General features: G+C 58.6%; 1 pseudogene across 1 annotated transcript; it reads right to left on the bottom strand.

Annotated features, from left to right (window-relative positions):
* Window positions 1-5,907: 5,907 nt before the first annotated feature.
* LOC308183972 (tubulin alpha-1A chain-like) lies at window positions 5,908-6,929 on the bottom strand (annotated as a pseudogene). Its single transcript has one exon. The product of its transcript is annotated as a tubulin alpha-1A chain-like (transcript).
* Window positions 6,930-7,826: the final 897 nt, after the last annotated feature.

Raw genomic sequence — 7,826 nt, 5'->3', positions numbered from 1 at the left:
AGGCATGATCTGCCCCGAGTGAAGCCGTGTTGTCTGTCACCAATCGCCTCCGTATTTTCTATAGCCCTCAGCAACAACTTCTCAGGTACGACGGACAGTGGGTGGTGAAGGCTGTGCACCCCCACAAAGGGAGGAAGGCCATGGGGGGAGCTTTGCTCCCCTTTAACAGGGAGGAGGAGAACTCCATTTTCACTTGCGTGTGCCCCCACTCCTATATGACCCCCTTTCCCCTCACCAGTTCAACTCCTACTCTAGGGCATCCCCCCCACAGTTACCCCCAACTACGTGCCCCGGGTGCCCCCCAGCACCGTGTGTTCCCTCCCCTAGTGCCCCCCCCCAGCACGCCCCACAGCACAGAACCTTCCAGAGCGCCCCCCCCACCCAGCCCGGCCCTGCCTCAGCTCTGCTCATTCGGACAGGCTTGGACCTGTTCAGTACCGGTTCAGTACCCCACAGTAAATGCCAGTAACACACAGTACCCCAGTAAATGCCCTGGTTCAAAGCGCGTCCGTGCTGGCATCTCCTTCGGGCTGCGGGACACGAGCAGGGCCCAGCTGGGCTGTTTGAAATGCATCTTTTACTGTGCCTACAAGCCCTCCAAGCACCCCCGGTGTAGCTCCAGCACCGCCTGTTCCATTCAGTCCAGGGCCTTTGCTGGAGAGCTGCAACTGCAGGGGAAACATCTCCCCTTGGCCTCCCATGGGGCAGGCTGTAGCGTGAGTGTGGGGGGGATGAGGACGACCTGAATGCATGGGGACACCCCAGGCTGGCAGAGCTGATTTCTGCTTGTGCTGTTTATTATTACTGGGATGGAACAGAAGAGGTGTTTTTAGAAACAGAATCCTAGAAGGCTTTGGGTTGGAGGGGACCTTAATGACCACTGACCTTAAGGACACCCCCTCCCAGTGCCCCCCCCCAGCACGCCCCACAGCACAGAACCTTCCAGAGCGCCCCCCCCCACCCAGCCCGGCCCTGCCTCAGCTCTGCCTCCCGCCTGAGGGTGGTGAAGGCTCTGCACCCCCACAAAGGGAGGAAGGCTTGTAGCTCCCAGGTCTTCCATTTTCCCCTTTGTAGAATGGGGGCTATGTTTCCTCTCCTCCAGTCAGTGGGAACTACTTAAACAGACTTCCACAGCCTCTCCTGTATGATGGCCAGTGGCTTAGCAAGTCCACCGGTTCCCTCAGGCCCCGTGGACGTAGCTCACTGGGAAACTACTGGTGGGGACATGGGAGTTGAAATAGTGAGGGGAAAGGGGGACATATGGGAGCGGGGGCACAGGCGAGTGAAAATGGGGGGCACGCTGGGGGGCACGGGGGATTCTCAGGGAGCCTGTTGGTTGTGCTCCCAGATGGCTGCACGACGGCGGTGCTGTAGCGCAGGTTTGCGCTTTTGTTCCAAAGGGCAAAGTGACAGCGGAGCCCAGCAGAGCCTTCTCTTTGAGGCCCCTGAAGCTCTCCTGCAGGCAGCCAGGAGGGGACAGCTCACTCGAGGCCACACCTGAGGAGAAACAAGGTGCTTGTGGCAGAGCCGGGTGAACGATGGCGGCAGCAGGCACGGTGGGCCTGCAGCAGGCTTCCAGAAGCAGCAATGGTGTGAAATGCGTCACAGCTGGCACAGACCGCTGCCCCGAGCACACCTGGGCCGTTGGTCCAAAGGGGAAAGTGGGTTCTGAAAGAGCCGGGCCTTTCCAAGCAGCTCGTAGCAGGGAGCAGAAGCTTCACAAGTTACAGGCTGAGCAGCCTTTCCACAGCCCCCTGACGACTTTTTCAGTGGGGATCCAGCCACCCCTCTAGACCCTGCCTGGTCATACCATCCCCACCACGGTGGGTATGGTGTTCTGGGTCTGCCTGGGATGGACTCAACCTTCCCCACAGCAGCCCATGCAGCACTATGCTCTGTACTTCTGGCTAGAACTGACTTGATATTGCACCAATGTGTTTTGTCTACTGCTGAGCCGTGCTGGCACAGCATCAGGACTCCCACAGCGCCCTCCCTCTGCCACCCCCCAGCCCCAAATCCAGTCGGCTGGCTGTGGGCAAGAGGTGGGGAGGGGGCATTGCCAGGGCAGCTGACCCAAAAAGACCAAAGGGATAGTCCATACGGCAACGTCACGCTCAGCAATAAAAGCTGTGGAAGGGGAGGGAGAAGGGGGGGAGACACAGGGGACACAGATTCCTTGGTCAAGATCTTTATTTATTCCTCCGATTCCTCCGTTTCTTCCTTCCTCTCCTGCTGCAAGATCTCAGTTCATCATCGCTATCCTGCAGGAGATCACGTAGCTCTGGAGGCACAGTTGTCACCAGGTCATCGTCTGAAACTTCTTCTACCAAATTAGAGGGGACAAATCCTCTCGTGCCATCCGTCAGCTCTCCCACAAACCAGCCGTCTTCATCCATGTCTCCATAGACATAGACGTATTCTCCCGCAGTCAGAGGAAGCTCTGCTTCGGGGTGCTCATTAGGACCCTCGAAAGGATCGTAGCTGTATCGAGCTAAAAATTTTCGAAGTTTTAGCGATTCTTCTTCCGAGGACTGCAGGATGAAGGACACATGCTCTGCTCCTGCTTCTTCGTTCCCATTCACAGGGCCCTGGTCTGAAAGAAGGCGGCACCCAGGACTGTTGTGTGCGGCATCTGATGTCGAGGTGCTTGTGTGGGATGCCGGGACCTTGGTTGCCTCCTCAGAAACATCAGAGCTGTCTTCGCGGTTGCAAAGGTCATGGGACTGCTCTGCATAGGCCTGTGCTGTGGGAGAAGATGTCACCTGTGGTAGTCCTGAACCGACACGGTTGGATTCTTTTCTTTTTTCTTGCTCAAGTTGCTGAGAGAGCAGCTCCCATTGTTGACTTTGGTGCTGATTCTGTTTCTCTAATTCTCTCAGCTGCGCTTGAGACGCTTGCGTGTCTTCCTCATGTGTCCTTCTTTGCTCTGCCCAAGCCCTCTGCAAATGCTCAACTTCCTCTTTCTTCTTCTGCAGCAGTCGCCTTGTTTCCTCGAGGTCGTTCTCCTGTTGTTGCCTTCGTCCTGCCAGTTGTCTCATGGCTTTCAGTTCACAACCCAGATCTTGCAGTCGTGTTTGAAGACGTTTGGCCTCTCCGATGGCAGAATTTCGCTGCTCTGTCACTTGCACGAGTTTCCCCTTCAGAGCAGCGTTGTCAGATCGAACCTCGTCTATCCGCTCCTTCTGCCCACGGAGCTGAGAATTTTCTTCTGCGCGCCTGGCATTTTCATTTGTCATCTCTCTCAGACGCACTTTCAGCTCCTCGTACCTTTGCTGCAGTCTTGAGCGTTCCTGATCCAGGTTCCTGTGAGGCCTAAGTTTTTTCCCAGCCTCGGTTTCCGATTCCCCTCTCTGCTGCTGGTCGACCTGCTCTGTCTTTGCAGCAGTCTTTCCAGATTTCAGGTCGGTCTCTTTCAGTTGCCTGGTGTTTTCTTTCAGGTGCTTGGTAAGGAGGCCTAGCATACTAGTCTTCTGCTGGAGCCTCTCCACCTCCTCCCCCAGTTCCAGAGCGCTTTCCTTCCCCAGAAGGCGGGTCTCCTCTTGAAGGACACCGCATTGCCTCTGCAGGTCCTCCAGGGCATGCTGCAGATGAGCTTTCTCCTGCAGCAGCTGGCTGTCTCCACTGCCAGGTGGGCAGGCCTCTTGTTGCGCTGCCACCTGAACACCCACGTCTGTGACCGCCCGCCCGCAGCTCTTCCCTTCTCCCTGGAGGTGAGCTTTTAAGCTGGAGTGGGTTGTCTGCTGCCCTCCTCCCCCAGCAGCACCAGATGCACCGGGGCTCTTCGAAGAGCAGGTCCCGGTGGTCCCTGCGCCCAGGCGAGTCTGCAGGCGGTGCCAGGCCGCAGCCCTGTCTTCGCTGTGGGAGGCAGACGGCCTCCCCTCAGCCTGCTCCAGGATGTACTGCTGGAAGAGCCTTCTCTGCAGTTCCAGTTCATTTTGGAGGCTTACGATGCGGGCGGTCTGCTTGCTGTCCTTCCGCCAGTGGAGCTGCCTGTGGACCTCCTGCAGCTTGCTGCGGGCCTCGCTGCTGCTGCTGCAGCCGTGCCTCACCAGCTCCTCGGCCAGCTCCTGCTGCAGGTCCCGCGCCTGGCGGACGGCGTCGTCCCGCTGCTCTTGGAGCAACTCCTGTGCCTGGCGCCACTCGGCCTCCTTCTCACGCAGCAGCTGACGGATCTCTGTTGCCCGCTGCTTCTGGCTCAGCTCCCACAGCCGCTGCAGCTCCCGTGCCCGTTGCTGCTCCCATCTGGAGCGTAGCTTCTCAGCCAGAAGCTGCCGCTCCTGCTCTGCCATCTTCTTTATCTCGCGGGTTTCATCAGCAAAGCGGCGGTGCAGCTCCTGCGAGTGGAGACGCTCGGCCTCCAGCTGGGCCCGCAGCGCCTCCAGCTCCTGCCTGTGCTCCTCCTGCTGCACAGGCCTGCTGGGGGGTCGCGCTGGGCCCCGACGGGATGAGGGGTGACTGTGCGCCACGGGCCCCTGGCCCACACCACCCCGGATCATGGCTTAAGGAATGAGAACGATGAACGGTCACCAAACGCTGCCAGCAATAGCCACCAGCGATCGCACGGCCTGGGCCTCTGAGGGACAGCAGCCTCTGAGCCCTCAGCAGACACCGGCTCCCAGCACCGCGCAGCAGCAGAGGTCGCCTCTGCCACTGGCCCGGCCTGGGCGAGCGCGGCCTTATATAGTGTCCGGGTGATGGCGTCATAGAGGAGGGATGACGTCATATGACCTTATATGGTGCGTGCCCGCCCGGACACACCCCGACAGCCTCAGCGCAAGGGGTGCAGAGGAGGGAGGTGAAGGGTTGTTAACGAGTGCAGACGGAGCCCCCGCGCAGGTGCGCAACGAGAATGTGTCTGTGAGGCCTCAGGCACGGGCACAGCTTACGGGTCTGGGCCACGTCTGTCCTTTAGTGGGGGAAGCGTGGTAGTGATGACATACAGCATTACACAGCCATTAGCATGGGTTGTTAACGAGGGTTAACAACACCTAGAAGGGTTGTTAACGAGGTCATTTGACGTCATCCCTCCTCTATGACGCCATCACCCGGACACTAACAAGTCCTCCACTAAACCACGTCACCGAGCTCTACATCTAAACGTCTTTTAAAGGCCTCCAGGGACGGCGACTCAACCACCTCCCTGGGCAGCCCATTCCGATGCCCAACAACCCTTTCGGTAAATAAGTTCTTCTTAATACCCAACCGAAACCTGCCCTGGCGCAACTTTAGTCCGTTCCCCCTTGTCCCGTCCCCAGGCACGTGGGAGAATAGACCAACCCCCGCCTCGCTACAGCCTCCTTTAAGGTACTTATAGAGCGCGATACGGTCGCCCCTGAGCCTCCTCTTTTCCAGGCTGAACAATGCCAGCTCCCTCAGCCGCTCCTCGTAAGACTTGTTCTCCAGACCCCTCACCAGCTTCGTTGCCCTTCTCTGGACGTTTATTCGGAACTGGGCAGCACGGGGGGTTGTCTCACCAAAGCCGTGAGTCGTGCTCTCACGACGCGGCAACTTGCCGTGGTTATATGCAACAAAGCGTTACATGTGCCTGAAGTTTCACAATAAGCCTCTCCATATGCATAACCTGTCCCCGCTTTATATTAAAATTAGATCCAAGAAGTCATTTCCACAAGCTCCTACCATCTGTGCTTGCGCAGTGTCTCCTGGTAGTGGTCGCCAGGGGTTGTGGGGATGAAGGTTGGTGACTCTTCCTCACCACCGCTAGCTGACCTCTTGTCTTTGCGCAGACTCAGTTGCTGCTTGGCTCTTGTCCAAACTGCAGGACCAATTTCTGCCACTTTCTTAAGATTACTTCACGTTCTTATGAGGAACTAAACATGGTAAGGGGCCCAAGGCTTCTTGCTTCAGTTAATTTGCACGATGCAAAATGGTTAGCAAAGACATTCAGCAGCATCCACTAGTTTAATACTGTCAGCGCTCTATCTCTATTTGCTAAGATTCTCTGAACTCCCTCTCTCAGCGGCCACGTCCTCCCGCGCCTCCGAGAACTCCCCCTCCTCCATGCCCTCGCCCACGTACCAGTGCACAAAGGCACGCTTGGCGTACATCAGGTCGAACTTGTGGTCCAGGCGGGCCCAGGCCTCGGCGATGGCCGTGGTGTTGCTCAGCATGCAGACGGCGCGCTGCACCTTGGCCAGGTCCCCCCCGGGCACCACCGTGGGAGGCAGGCAGTTGATGCCCACCTTGAAACCACTCGGGCACCAGTCCGCAAACTGGATGCTGCGCTTGGTCTTGATGGTGGCGATGGCGGCGTTGATGTGCTAGGGCACCACGTCCCCGCGGTACAGCAGGCAGCACGCCATGTACTTGCCGTGCCGCGGGTCGCACTTCACCATCTGGTTGGCCGGCTCGAAGCAGGCGTTGGTGATCTCGGCCACCGAGAGCTGCTCGTGGTAAGCCTTCTCGGCCGAGATGACGGGGGCATAGGTGGCCAGGGGGAAGTGGATGCGCGGGTACGGCACCAGGTTGGTCTGGAACTCGGTCAGGTCAACATTCAGGGCCCCGTCGAAGCGCAGGGAGGCCGTGATGGAGGACACGATCTGGCCTATCAACCTGTTGAGGTTGGTGTAGGTGGGCCTCTCGATGTCCAGGTTCCTGCGGCAGATGTCGTAGATGGCCTCGTTGTCCACCATGAAGGCGCAGTCAGAGTGCTCCAGCGTGGTGTGGGTGGTGAGGATGGAGTTGTAGGGCTCCACCACGGCCGTGGAGACCTGCGGGGCCGGGTAGATGGAGAACTCCAGCTTGGACTTCTTGCCGTAGTCGACCGAGAGGCATAGGTGGCCAGGGGGAAGTGGATGTAGGGGTATGGGTGCAGTGACCCACCCCTGGGTGCTAATGGAGGGCTGGGAAGCGTCCCTCCACAGCTCACTTCTGGCACCAGCCCCAGAGCAGTGGCAGCCATGTCCCAGTGGGCAGCCGTGGCCATGTCACCATGGTGTCACCATGGTTGTCATTGTGACACGGCCGCCTCGAAGGGTACAAAGAGGGCTGCTCCCCCAGGTGCAGGTGCAGGTGAAGCCATGGAGGCAGAGGGTGCGAAGGGGTCCCTGGAGCATGCACAGGAGTCCCTGGAGAACATGGCGGAGGTCTTGGCGCAGGTCGCTCAGGCAAGGGCTGGTGTGGAAGCGGCGCTGGAGGAGTTCCTAAAGGTCTGTAACCCAGAGGCAGAAGTCCAACAGGGGCAGGGCAGAGCTGCTGGGGAGTGGTGCGATCCCCAGAATGCCTTAGTGCTTGCTGCCCTGGTTCTGGCCTGGCCTTGCAGAGCCCTGGGGATAGACTGGGGATGCCCTTTCCCACCCTGACTCCGTGCAATCTGTCCCGGTTGCTTTGCAGTGCAAACGGAGACGTGCAGAGCTGGAAGAGGCTGTTGCTGAAAGAGCCAGTATCAACAAGGTCCTGAGGGCAGGAGGGAGGGGAGATCAACATGTTTGGGGGGGGGGGGGAAGCCCCATCCAAGCATGTGTGGGTAGTCTCAGAACCTGATCCTTTGCTTCTCCAGGCTCTGAGGGAGGAGATTAAGAACCTCCAGGAGAGAAGGGAGGTTTTCAAAACGCAAACTGCCAGGTGAGTGGGGACAGGGCCCTGACCCCGACCAGGGGTAGACGGCGGGGAGGAGCTGTACAGCTTCCAGGCACCCGTGTCACAGACAGTTTGGGGGCTCCTTTCAGCTCCTCATGGCTGCTCTGGAGAGCCCTTTGCCTTCTCCTAAGCAGCTCCAAGCTTCTCTGAGCAACTCTTGACTCCTTTTAGCAATGCTGCACGACTGTGAGCAGCTCCCAGCCTCTTGTCAGAGCCCCCAAGGCCTGGGG

The sequence above is a fragment of the Anser brachyrhynchus genome, assembly GCF_964034855.1.
Source record: "Anser brachyrhynchus genome assembly, chromosome: 29".
Taxonomy (NCBI): Eukaryota; Metazoa; Chordata; class Aves; order Anseriformes; family Anatidae; genus Anser; species Anser brachyrhynchus.
Note: the sequence above shows the minus strand (reverse complement) of the source record. Positions and strands in the feature narration are given on the sequence as shown.